The sequence below is a fragment of the Hemiscyllium ocellatum genome, chromosome 12, assembly GCF_020745735.1.
Source record: "Hemiscyllium ocellatum isolate sHemOce1 chromosome 12, sHemOce1.pat.X.cur, whole genome shotgun sequence".
Classification (NCBI taxonomy): domain Eukaryota; kingdom Metazoa; phylum Chordata; class Chondrichthyes; order Orectolobiformes; family Hemiscylliidae; genus Hemiscyllium; species Hemiscyllium ocellatum.
The window spans coordinates 56,855,378-56,868,454 of NC_083412.1; positions in this window are offsets into that span (position 1 = coordinate 56,855,378).

The window sequence follows — 13,077 nt, forward strand, 5'->3', positions numbered from 1 at the left end:
TGGATCATGGTGCTGTGGCTTATCCTTCCTGCAGTCTGTCCCTTTATTCACACTGGGAGCAGGAAACCCTGTACTTACAACCCTGTACTACAAACAAGGGCTCTGGCTGAGGCTCTATCAAAACTAAATTCTGGATCTCAATATCTGCCTCACTCACATCACACCCTCCTGTTCTCGGCCACTGACTAAATTTGATGTAATTAATCTAAAAGATGTGACTGTCACTTCAAACAGTGTCTGGGTAACTCTACATTTTCATGATGTATCACAATGGTCCTCAACTCAGAATCTAGTTAATCAACTCTTGAGCATAAGCTCCTTGAGCAGCTGACATTTGCTGCAAATGTGGTCACTTGATCGTACCCACTTCCACCAGCTCCTATAAACCACTGCGTCATACATTTTCTCCTTAAGCCATCTCACTCTCATTTCCTTTGTTGGTGCAGGGGAAATGTCATGATGACAGATCATAACCATGAATAACTTAAACACTTATTGAACTTTCAATTGCCTGTGTTTTCTTTTCCAAAGATTAGATATAGCAAAATATTGACTGAGAATGCAAATTCTGAACAATGTAATTCAGTACCTGTCTGGAAGATCTATGTGGATTATCTTCAGTCTCAAGGGAGACCCTGGAATTGGTGTCAAGGAAGCTTCAAAGAGAAATACATCATACAGAGAAATGCACTGTGCACTGAACTGTAATCTTTTGTTAGCTCTTGTCAAGGGAGAAAAGAGTGCAATCCATACAGACAACAAGAACAGGAGTTAAAAGCCAGTTTCAATCCTGGTCCGTGTATGCTAGTGGGCAAAGTGTATGCTATGAGGATCACCACTGAGAAAATACCAGTCATACCCATATTTTGTGAAAAGGAAGGAAATTCTATTTTTATTGGAAGCCAGAACGCAAGCAAGTCAACAATCAAAAGGAAATAGTCAAAAGGATAAAAACCTTTCAATTGCTGTGCAAAGACAAATATCTTAAAATTAACTGCTTATCTACCAATGTCAGTGCTACAGGTTTTAACCATGTCAGTGCTAGCTGTAACATCATATTGTCTACTCTTCGTGCAATTTAGAAACTGATCATATATCTTTTTTTTTAACTTTTACCTTTCTTGGGCTCTCCTCTCATTTCTAATCTATGTGTATGTGTGTTTTATTAACATTTCTTCCCACACTTAGTAATTAATAAACTCAAGCATCAAAAAGTCGACTCTGCTTCTCTAGCACCTGCAGTCCTCACTTTCTCCTAGTAAGTAATAATCTCACCCTTTCAGTAGCTCAAGAAAGCCTGGATAAATTGGCTTCTGTTTTTTAAAAAAAAAATTGGTATGCCACTTTGGTCAGCACGGTGGCACAGTGGTTAGCACTGCTGTCTCAGAGCGCCAGAGACCCGGGTTAAATTCCCGCCTCAGGCGACTGACTGTGTGGAGTTTGCACGTTCTCCCCGTGTCTGCTTGGGTTTCCTCCGGGTGCTCCGGTTTCCTCCCACAGTCCAAAGATGTGCGGGTCAGGTGAGTTGGCCATGCTAAATTGCCCGTAGTGTTAGGTAAGGGGTAAATGTAGGGGTATGGGTGGGTTGCGCTTCGGCGGGTCAGTGTGGACTTGTTGGGCCGAAGGGCCTGTTTCCACGCTGTAAGTAATCTAATCTAATCTAATCTAATCTAATCTAATCTAAAAAGCATCCACAAGAGCAAGTATTCTTTTCAAAGTAAGATTGTTATGAACAACTGAGAGAATGTGTGAATAAAGGAGGCAGCTCAGTTCGCTCTCCTCACCCAAGAGCGTGACAATTCAGGGTAGCCCACCTGGAACCATAATAATTTGGGGAATCTCACCCAGGAACTTGTTGTAAAACAGCATTGTCTGGCATCACCATGGATCTTGTCTCTCATGTCCTGTCATTTTAATTCAAGTATTCAAACCACAGTTTGGTTGCAAGGCATGTCAAACCCAATGGGTATTTCATCCATGTTACCAATTTGATATAATGTCCAGTCATGTTTTTGCCTCTGTCTAATGATGAATGCATGGGCAGAAAGCCAACATTGGGCATGTGGCTTGTCCCTGTACCATACACACTATGTCTTAATTCACCTTCAGGGCAGATTCCCTTTTTTCCCCATTCTCTCAGTTGGATGAATAGTTCCTCTTCATTGTTTCTCATGTGAGTCTTGCTTTATGTCAGCATGTTTTAAACCCCTACACATCTTGACAACACAGCCTGTTTAACCTACTGCTCCCTTAAAAGGCAAGTAAAACATGAACTTGTGAGACAAGAAATTGAGGCTGCCTGCTTATAGGAATATAGTGTACAGTTGTTGAAAAGTGAGGTTGACTTGCAAATTGAGTACATGCAAAAGCATGATATGTTTTGGGAGTGGAAATGGGTTATTGCACACATCATGTTCTACAGTGAGTACATTCTATTACTCAAGTTGTCATGTATAATTCAAGCATTAGGTGGTGCTAATTCCTTAAAGATTTTCCTATGTGGACAGTGACAAATGGTGTTGAAGGTGGCATTGATAAAAAAAAACTGAACATTGTTATCATGTAATTAATTCACATATATTATGCATAGATTACATCTATATGTTACATGCTGTTCAGTACATGGTGCTTCCATAGTTAACATCAGTGGCTATATAAACCAGCTATTGTCTGTTGCTTCCAATCCTTCCTCATTGAGCTGAAATAGATCATCAGACATCACGTCAAAATGTGGTATCCATTCAAGAAAATAAACACGGTGGCACCATGTTTGTTTCAGTCTATTCCACTATATAGTGCATTAACTGAAAGCTGTTCCTGGATCTTCCCTGAAATATTAACTTTAAAACTAACCAATCAAACTATTTGTTTCGGTTTGTGAATCAACACTTTCACCTCTGATGATATGAGAGATGTCTTGTATTTGTAAGAGGAATTAGTGGTCTAACATTACATTCTGATGTTCTACAAAATAAAGTTCTAAAAATCAGACATTCTGAACAAGACATGTTATTGCTAGAGAAGCACGTAGATTAAAGCTGACAATCAGCTGGGCCTTTAAGACAGACATTTATTATTTGGGAATAATAGTCTCCAGAGATTCAAGAGCACAAACTTCATGAACTTTAACCTTTTACTGCCAACATTTATTTTGGGCAGCAATAGAAAGTGTCCTACTTTATTGCAGCTACCTATTAAATAAGCCATTTGCCCCGCGAGATTAATGTGTAAAGTAGCTGCATTGAAAACGACATTCTGTTCATGGAGCAATAGACCTTTAGTTCACAGTCAAGGCCTTGTTGTTTGTGACAGCGCATATGTTACTTGTTATGCAGCAGTGACACCAGCCAATTGAACCATGTCAGTCACCTTGTAATCCTTCATCGAGGATGATATCTACAGGAAACTTAAGTGATCAGGTTGCAGTTTCTTGACACAAGAGAGAGTGTTGAAATATTAACTCGCTGATTTGTGAGCTAAGGTTGCAGTGTCACCTTCTGTACCTGAGAAGAAACCAGCAGCAAACAAAATAAACTGTTCCTTAACAATTCAGCCGCAAAATGTTACTTCAGCCCCACGAAGAGGCAGTCAATTCTTTCAAATTCTGAAAACCAAACTTAAAATATAAACTAAATAAGAATATGCAGAAGCTTAGCCTAATCTGTAACTAAACTAACTTCTCATCTTAAATTTGTGACCAGTTAATAAAGTAGTTGCATAACTTTTGGCATTTACTATTAATAGTGAGTACAAATCTGTACTGAATGACTTAAGTTTACAAGAGGCCTGAACAAATTGGGGAGTTTAGATTTTGAGACATGGGAACCAGTTTTAGCTGCGTTTCTTTCTCGTTGACATGTTCATGATGGAGTAGGAATATCACCTACCTGCTCACTCTTTAACCCATGTATCCCAGATGACTGGGATATGTTAACTATGAAGGTCAGGCTCAGAATAGCAGTTTTGCTCCTGGATTTTCTGATAGCCAGATCAATGTTTCTGCAGTGTAGATAGGAATTGCTCATGGAATCCCATGGAATCCCTGACGTAGCAGATTCTGAGGGATTGCTTACTAAATTGAAAATTCCAATGAAACTCCCCTGTGCTTGAAACTCTCTGAAAGTATCCAGTTAAGTCAGAGAACTCAGAGAGTTCTACTGTAGTGAAGTTAATAGATAGCCCAGAAATGTCAGAGAATGAAAAGCTGGTCTAACTTCTGGATAACCAGTAAATTGACCCCCAATTGACCACACACATCCCCAATTACAACTCCCTGACCACTTATAGCCCTGGACTCTGCATCGACAATTGTGTTCTCCCATTCCACGTCTAGGCACTCTGACTCTACATTCTTACTTCCATCACTTGGGACCAATGCATCTCTGCTGTTGGAGATGATACCAGTATTTTCTTCCCCCCAGCCCCTCCAAACATCCAACTCTCTTCATGAAGCTGACAGCCCCCAGCTGCTGTTCATGACTTCCTACCTTCTGTCCCAGCACTCCCCACCTGATCCAATATTTCCCGCCATTCCTGACCTACCCACAAAACTTCATAACTTACCTAGCACCCCAGCATTCTAACCCCAAACTTACTTTTCTTTCCTACTCTTTTACAGGAGCCGTAAAGTGGCTCTTTGTGCTGTGGGACATTTAAATCACAGAATGTGGCAAAGAGAAGAAGGGAACATGGTTTGTTTTGCTCTCACTATCTTGCATCACGAAGGCACAGTTGGAGTTAAGAGTCATTTCTCATTGCTGAAGGAACCATGATTGGAAGCTTGCATCAGAAATGTGGAGCTCTCTCTCAACAAAAAAATATCATTGGAGTGGAATGGCAATTGGACTGTGATTGCCACTTCTTGGATAATAGGTGCTGATATTTTTACCTGGAACTGATAAGGAAAGAACAACATCATAATAGCTTCCTGAATATTAAGGTTAAAATAATTAGTCTCATACACTATCTGAACATTATTATTATTTTCCTAAAGATGAAGGTTATACGGAGTTTTAAGTACCACTTATGTTTATTGGATCTGTCAGAACTGTCAGTCTGCAGGACTGGGTAGATCATAGAATCCCTACAGGTCATTTGTCCCATCGAGTCCACACTCGAAAGAGCGTGTCTCCCAGACCTAATTCCCGATCCTATTCCTGCATTTTCCATGGCTAATCCACCTAGCCTATATATCCTTGGACACAATGGGCAACTTAGCATAATCCACCTAACCTGCATATCTTTTGACTGTGGGATGATATAGGAAGGAAGCCAATGCAGGCAGAGGGAGAATGTGCAAACTCTACACAGACAGTCACCCAAAAGTGAAATCGAATCCAGGACCCTGGCGCTGTAAGGTAACAATGATAACCACTGAGCCACCGTGCCACCCAGAAATCTCACTGTTCTGCTCTTTGTTGGTCTAGTTTCATTAGGAAAGATACGAATTGTTCTGTACAGCATCATTGATCTTACTTGATACACTGGAGAGCAGCTGACCATGGTGATATTGAACTTAAGTGGCAAGATCGATTTGATGCTACCTCCGAAATACGGAGATAAAAATAAATTATGTGGTGACCTCCATTGATAAGGGTGGCCAACTTTGAATTACAGTTAAATGTAATTTTGGAGCCTGCATCATGCCTCAGCAATTAATTGGCTATCGCACTGATCTTTGAGTAGCACTGCCTTCCTATGCCAATTGCATAGTTGCTAACCCTCCAGAATCGGCCTGCAGCCTTCAGGAATTGGAGATCAATTACCAATAATCCACTGGGGACATATAAAAAATTGTATTTTTAAAATAAGTTTCTTTGAATATTTGCCTTTGCCAGACATAAAGATATTGGATTATGCTTTACTGATAGCCAAACCAATCTTTTTTCTCCAATTATCAATACTTTTATGTCTGGTAAAGAGAAATATTCAGAGAAAATGAAACAAAAAACTTTTTTTTTCATGTCTCGATGATTTTCTCCAATGAGACACATGGCAATATCCAGGAGATTAATCTCTGCCACTGACCTACAGCATTCCACTCTGCTTTTAGGAATGAATGGTGGTTATTCAGTTGTAGACATATTTCCCCAGCAGCCAGCAATGCACCTACTGTCAGACAAGTACAAGTAAAATCTTCTTGGTCTACTTCCTGATGATTGGTATCATAGCACATAGGATAGAAAATTATTCTTGTGATTCAAAGAATTTCCAACTTAACTTCTTCCATGTCCTCATCCTCATCATCTTCCTCGATGGCATATAAGTAAAGTGATTGCAATGGAAGATATCTCTAGTGTCGTTGGGTCACAATCCTGGGATTCACTTCCTCATAGTCTACCTATACCAAATGGACGACAGCAGTTCAAGAAGGCCGTTCACCATCAACTTCTTAAGGGAAACTAAGAATGGTCAATAAATGCTGGCCCAGCTGAAAAATCCCAAGCCCTGAGTTAATTTTAGAAATAGGCACTTCTCCTTGTAGAACTGAGTAAAACTAATAACAAAAGTCATGATTGAATATTCAGAACTCAAGATGTCAATAAGTTGAAAAATTAGATCAACTAGAGTAATAGTACACACATCTTCCTTACAGTATCCTCCCAAGAGGTATCTCCCTGCCATTTTTTTGTCACTTATATAGTGGTAGAAATTGCTTGGAGTGAGTATATGTTAGAGAAAATATCTTGAATTGGGATAAGCTTTGACACCTTGATTCCATTTACATGTAGCAGATTGGGCTTTAGGCAGGCTTGGGAACTGAATGTTTTTCCCAAAGTTGGGGTGCAGAATTTTATCGAGTCAGAGAGATTTATAGCACAGAAACAGACCCTTCAAATCCACTTGTCCACACTGTCCAGTTTTCACAATTAATCTAGTCCCATTTGCCTGTGTTTGATCCATATTCCTCCATATCTATCCCATCCATGTTCTTGTCCAAATGTTCTTTAAATGACAAAATTATACTTGCCTCCACCACTACTCACTGCCAGCTGTGTGAAAAAACTGGCCCTCTGGATCTTTCTGTATCTTTCCCCTCTCACCTTAAATCCTACGCCTTCTAGTTTTAGACTCCCCTTCCATAGGGAAAGCTATTGACTATCAATCTTATCTATGCATCTCATGATTTTATAAACCTCTATATAGTCACCCCTCAGTCTCAGAAGCTACAGAGGAGAAAAGTCATAGCCTGTCCAGCCACTCCTTATAAGTTAAACCTTCCAGTCTAAGTAGCATCCTAGTAAATGTTTTCTGCACTCTTTCTAGTTTAATGAAATCCTTTGTATAGTAGGACAAGCAGAACTGAAAGCAGTACACCAAATGTGGTCTCGCCAACATCTTGTCTAGCTGCAGCAAGATGTCCTAACTCCTATACTCAATGCTCTGACTGATGAAAGCAAGCATGCCAGAAGCATCCATCATCCACCCTGTCTACCTCTGACGTTACTTTCAAGGAGCTATGAACCTGTACCTTTAGACTGCTTTATTCTATAACATTCCCCAGGACCCTACCATTGACTGTGTAAGTCCTGCCCTGGTTTGACCTATCAAAATGCAACACCTTGCATTTACCTAAATGAAATCCCATCTGCCACTTCTCAGCTCATTGGCCCAGTAGATCAAAATCTTGCTGTATTCCCAGATAATGTTCTTTGTTGTTTTCTATACCACCAATCTTGGTGTAATCCACAAACTTACCAACCATACATCCTAAATTCTCATTCAAATCATTTATATAAATGATGAACAATAGAGGACCCAGCACTGACCCCTGTGGCACATCACTGGTCACAGGCTTCCAGTCTGAAAAATAACTATCTATCACCACCCTCTGTCTTCCATTTCAATTAATTTTGTATCCAATTGGCTAGCTCCCTCTGGATCCAAAGAGATTTAACCTTAGTCAACAACCCACCATTCTAACCATGTCAAAGGTTTGTCAACTTTCATGTTGGAATTCTGGCAATTAACCTCACAAACCTATAAAAAGTAATGGTATATATTGTTCTTGATTTTTGAAAAAAATGATATATGAGATTATTATTTTCAGGTTTAAGTTTTGACTGCTCATTTCCAACATTATGCTAATACTCATTTATTTGTGCAGATTGCCAACAGTATCTCTTCTGAGCATCTGAAACAGATTAACATTTTCACTTTGAAATGTTTGTGCAAGATTTGAAGTTGTAACCGCTAAGAAATCATTTTATTTCATAAAATCTCCACAAATCCAGACTCCAGGGGAAAGTCTAGAGGAATCTGTCCTATCTATTCCATAAAAATAATTTCCAAGAAATGGATTAGGCAAGATTTACCAGTCATAGAATCATAACTATAGAGATGAACAGCACAGAAACAGACTCTTCGGTACAACTCGTCCATGTCAAACAGATATCCGAACCTAATCTAGTCCCATTTGCCAGCACTTGGCCCATATCCCCCTAAAAGGTGGATAAATCCTCAGGACCTGATCAGGTGTACCCGAGAACTCTGTGGGAAGCTAGAGAAGTGATTGCTGCGCCTCTTGCTGAGATATTTGTATCATCGATAGTCACAGGTGAGGTGCCAGAAGACTGGAGGTTGGCAAACGTGGTGCCACTGTTTAAGAAAGGCGGTAAAGACAAGTCAGGGAACTATAGACCGGTGAGCCTGACATCGGTGGTGGCAAGTTGTTGGAGGGAATCCTAAGGGACAGGATGTACATGTATTTGGAAAGGCAAGGACCTGATTAGGAATAGTCAACATGGCTTTGTGCGTGGGAAATCATGTCTCACAAACTTGATTGAGTTTTTGAAGAAGTATCAAAGAAAATTGATGAGGGCAGAGCAGTAGATGTGATCTATATGGACTTCAGTAAGGCATTTGACAAGGTTCCCCATGGGAGATTGATGGTTAGATCTCATGGAATATAGAGTGAACTAGCCATTTGGATACAGAACTGGCTCAAAGGTAGAAGACAGAAGGTGGTGGTGGAGGGTTGATTTTCCAAGCTGGAGGCCTGTGACCATTGGAGTGCCACAAGGATCAGTGCTGAGTCCTCTCCCTTTTGTCATTTACATAAATGATTTGGATGTGGGCATAAGAGGTACAGTTAGTAGGTTTGCAGATGACACTAAAATTGGAGGTTTAATGTGAACAGCGAAGAGGATTACCTCAGATTACAACAGGATCTGGACCAAATGGGCCAATGGGCTGAGAAGTGGCAGATGGAGTTTAATTCAGATAAATGCGAGGTGCTGCATTTTGGGAAAGCAGGACTTATACACTTAATGGTAAAGTCCTACGGAGTGTTGCTGAACAAAGAGACCTTGGAGTGCAAGTTCATAGCTCCTTAAAAGAAGAGTTGCGGGTAGATAGTATAGTGAAGAAGGCGTTTGGTATGCTTTCCTTTATTGTTTAGAGTATTGAGTACAGGAGTTGGGAGGTCATGTTGCAGCTGTACAGGACATTGGTTAGGCCACTGTTGACTAATTCTGGTCTCCTTCCTATCGGAAAGATGTTGTGAAACTTTTAGATTAGATTAGATTAGATTACTTACAGTGTGGAAACAGGCCCTTCGGCCCAACAAGTCCACACCGACGCGCAACCCACCCATACCCCTACATTTTACCCCTTACCTAACACTACGGGCAATTTAGCATGGCCAAATCACCTGACCCGCACATCTTTGGACTGTGGGAGGAAACCGGAGCACCCGGAGGAAACCCCCACAGACACGGGGAGAACGTGCAAACTCCACACAGTCTGTCGCCTGAGTCGGGAATTGAGACAGCAGTGCTAACCACTGTGCCACCGTGCCGCCCACCGAAACTTGAAAGGGTTCAGAAAAGATTTACAAGGATGTTGCCAGGGTTGGAGGATTTGAGTTATAGGGAGAGGCTGAACAGGCTGGGGCTGTTTTCCCTGGAGCATCGGAGGCTGAGGGGTGACCTTATAGAGGTTTACAAAATTATGAGGGGCATACATAGGATAAATAAACAAAGTCTTTTCCCTGGAGTTGGAGAGTCCAGAACTAGAGGCCATAGGTTTAGGGTGAGAGGGGAAAGGTATAAAAGAGACCTAAGGGGCAACTTTTTCATGCAGAGTGTGGTACGTGTATGGAATGAGCTGCCAGAGGATGTGGTGGAGGCTGGTACAATTGTAACATTTAAGAGGCATTTGGATGGGTATATGAATAGGAAAGGTTTGGAGGGATATGGGCTGGGTGCTGGCAGGTGGGACTAGATTGGGTTGGGATATCTGGTCAGCATGGACGAGTTGGACTGAAGGGTGTGTTTCCACGCTGTTCATCTCTATGACTCTATTCATATACCCATCCAGATGCCTTTTAAATGTTGCAATTGTATCAGCCTCCATCATTTTCTCTGGCAGCTCATTCCATACACGCACCACCCTCTACGTGAAAACGTTGCCCCTTAGGTCTCTTTTATATCTTTCCCCTCTCACTCTAAACCTATGCCCTCTAGTTCTGGACTCCCCCACCCCAGGGAAAAGACTTTGTCTATTTATCCTATCTATCCCCCTCATGATTTTTTAAACCTCTATAGGGTCACTCCTCAGCCTCCGACATTCCAGGGAAAACAGTCCTGGCCTGTTCAGCCTCTCCCTGTAGCTCAGATCCTCCAACCCTGGCAACATTCTTGTAAATCATTTCTGAACCTTTTCAAATTGATTGTTTTAACAAATTTCATTTTAAGCAGTTGGCAGGCAAGAAATGTAAGAGAAAGTCTATAATAAAGTCCTGCACTTACATTTAGCAAGGCATATGTGTCACGTTCCTGGCCAATTCTGATTGCCCAATAAATATTTGGATTATAATATCTGAAGGAATATTTTTATTATTAAATGTCAAAATAAACATGCAGGATACAATGTGTCATTGACATTGAATGAAGATTTAGCCACTTAGAAAAATGGCAGAAAAGTAATTATATAGTAATCCCTTCATATAGAAGCATGGACAGAGCATCATAAAGAGTTCCCACTATGGATTGAACAGGAAGAAGTAATTATCTCAATAGGAGATGTGATTGCCTGTCTATTTATCTATGAATAGATACATATTTAAGTTCCTCAAAAATATGAAGCCAATTGCAAGCGGGAGACACTGTTTGTATTTCAGAGAGAAGGAAAATTCAGAATATCTTTGTTGCTAGATAAGATTCCATCTGCTGTAGTCAGACTTTCTCCAGTCAGCTATGTTCCTTGCTATTACATTTATTCAAATGCTGCCTTGATGTCAAGGACAGTCATTCTAATGTTGCTTCAGAAATACAGCCCATTTCCATGAATGGAACTCTGGTTTAATAAGGTCTGGAGTGGAAACCCCCCCCAGCTTAACTTTGGTAAACAGGTGATAGCAACTTGATAGCAGTGTTGACAATTTTTTTATCAATTTTCTGATGATGGGAAAAGATTGATAGGTTGGTACTTGGCTGGGTTAGAATTGTCCTAATTTGTGTGAACAGGGCATATCTGTGCAATTTTTCACATTGTCCAGTACTCTGGCAGTTTATTAATCAGGAAAGAACTTACTGGGGAAGCTAAAATAGAATACAAAATGCTGGAATTACTTTGCAGGGTGACAGCAACTGGAGAGAGGAAACAGTTATCAATTGATGTTTCCGGTCAAGATTAGGGCCCAAAAGATCATCTCGACCTGAAATGTTAACTTAGATTCTTTGTGCTGACCTGCTTTCCATAAGTTTTAATTTTTTCTGCAGCCATTAAACTGTTGGAGTAACAATAGCTATTTATATTTGTTGCCATCCATAGTAGCTGAGCCAGTGCAGAGAACATAGTCCTGATTTAACTTGTGTGTGGATTCACCATGCAAGTGACAGGGCAGATGATGTGGTTGCCATGATTTGTCAACATGTAACCTCAGTCCTCATTGCTATACCACCTCAACAATACAGAAATTAAAGAGACTGGAAGATAAGAACAGTATATTGCATGACCGTAGTCCTCATTATAAGTTTAGTGTTGGGCTGGTGATTGAGGGTAAAAAGTGAGGTCTGCAGATGCTGGAGATCAGAGCTGAAAATGTGTTGCTGGTTAAAGCACAGCAGGTCAGGCAGCATCCAAGGAACAGGAAATTCGACGTTTTGGGAAGGGCTCTGGCCCGAAACGTCGAATTTCCTGTTCCTTGGATGCTGCCTGACCTGCTGTGCTTTAACCAGCAACACATTTTCAGCTGGTGATTGAGGCTCTGGAAATGAGAAAAGAAGCCTGTGGCTCAAAAACTCCTTGCAAAACCTACACAGCTCTTCTGTTCCACCAACATCTCCAGACAATGAAAATCATTTATTTATGTTGGCTTCTACTGGCTTCTCACACCAGCTTCTCCAGACCTGATCTGCATTAGACTCAATTTGTCCGACTAGAGTTAAAATAACATCAAGTAAAATCAGATGCCAATCTTTGTATTTGAGTGACTCCCTCACCTATCTGACTGGGCTAGTGAACTGGACTGGATTAATTGAGGATATCTGATTGGCATGGACCAGTTGGACTGAAAGGTCTGTTTCTATGCTATACGTCTCTATCACTCTCCCAGTTCCCATCCTCTCCAGCTGATGGCGATACGTATGCAGTTTCTACCAAAGATCGTTGGTAGCAATGAGCATAAAGTTTAGGTGACTTTCGAACTTCTGCACTTTAGGATATTTAAGGTAATTTCTCAATCTCATAAATGTAAAGGAAAACGTACTTCCCCTCTTTACAAGCACATGGCCTAACAATATTAATTCTATTGAACTATAATCATGTATCACAAGCACAATTGCCACTTTTCTTGCTCTTTCACATAATAAAAAGTTCAACAAATATCTTTGCATAATGAGCATTGCCTCTTGAAAATTGTTACCTTGTATCTTTTAGTCCTATTTGGAAATGAAAAGTATCCAGTGTTGAAAAGAGACTCCCTTCTATTAGTTCTGCCAATAGCTGCAAAGAGTGCTCAGCAAAAAAGAAGTAAATAAGATTTGATCACAGGGATAATCTGCCTATTTGTAACTTAGACCAAGGTTTTACCTTTTGCAGCCATTGTCTGGGCCTGGCATGTTCAGTGGTGAC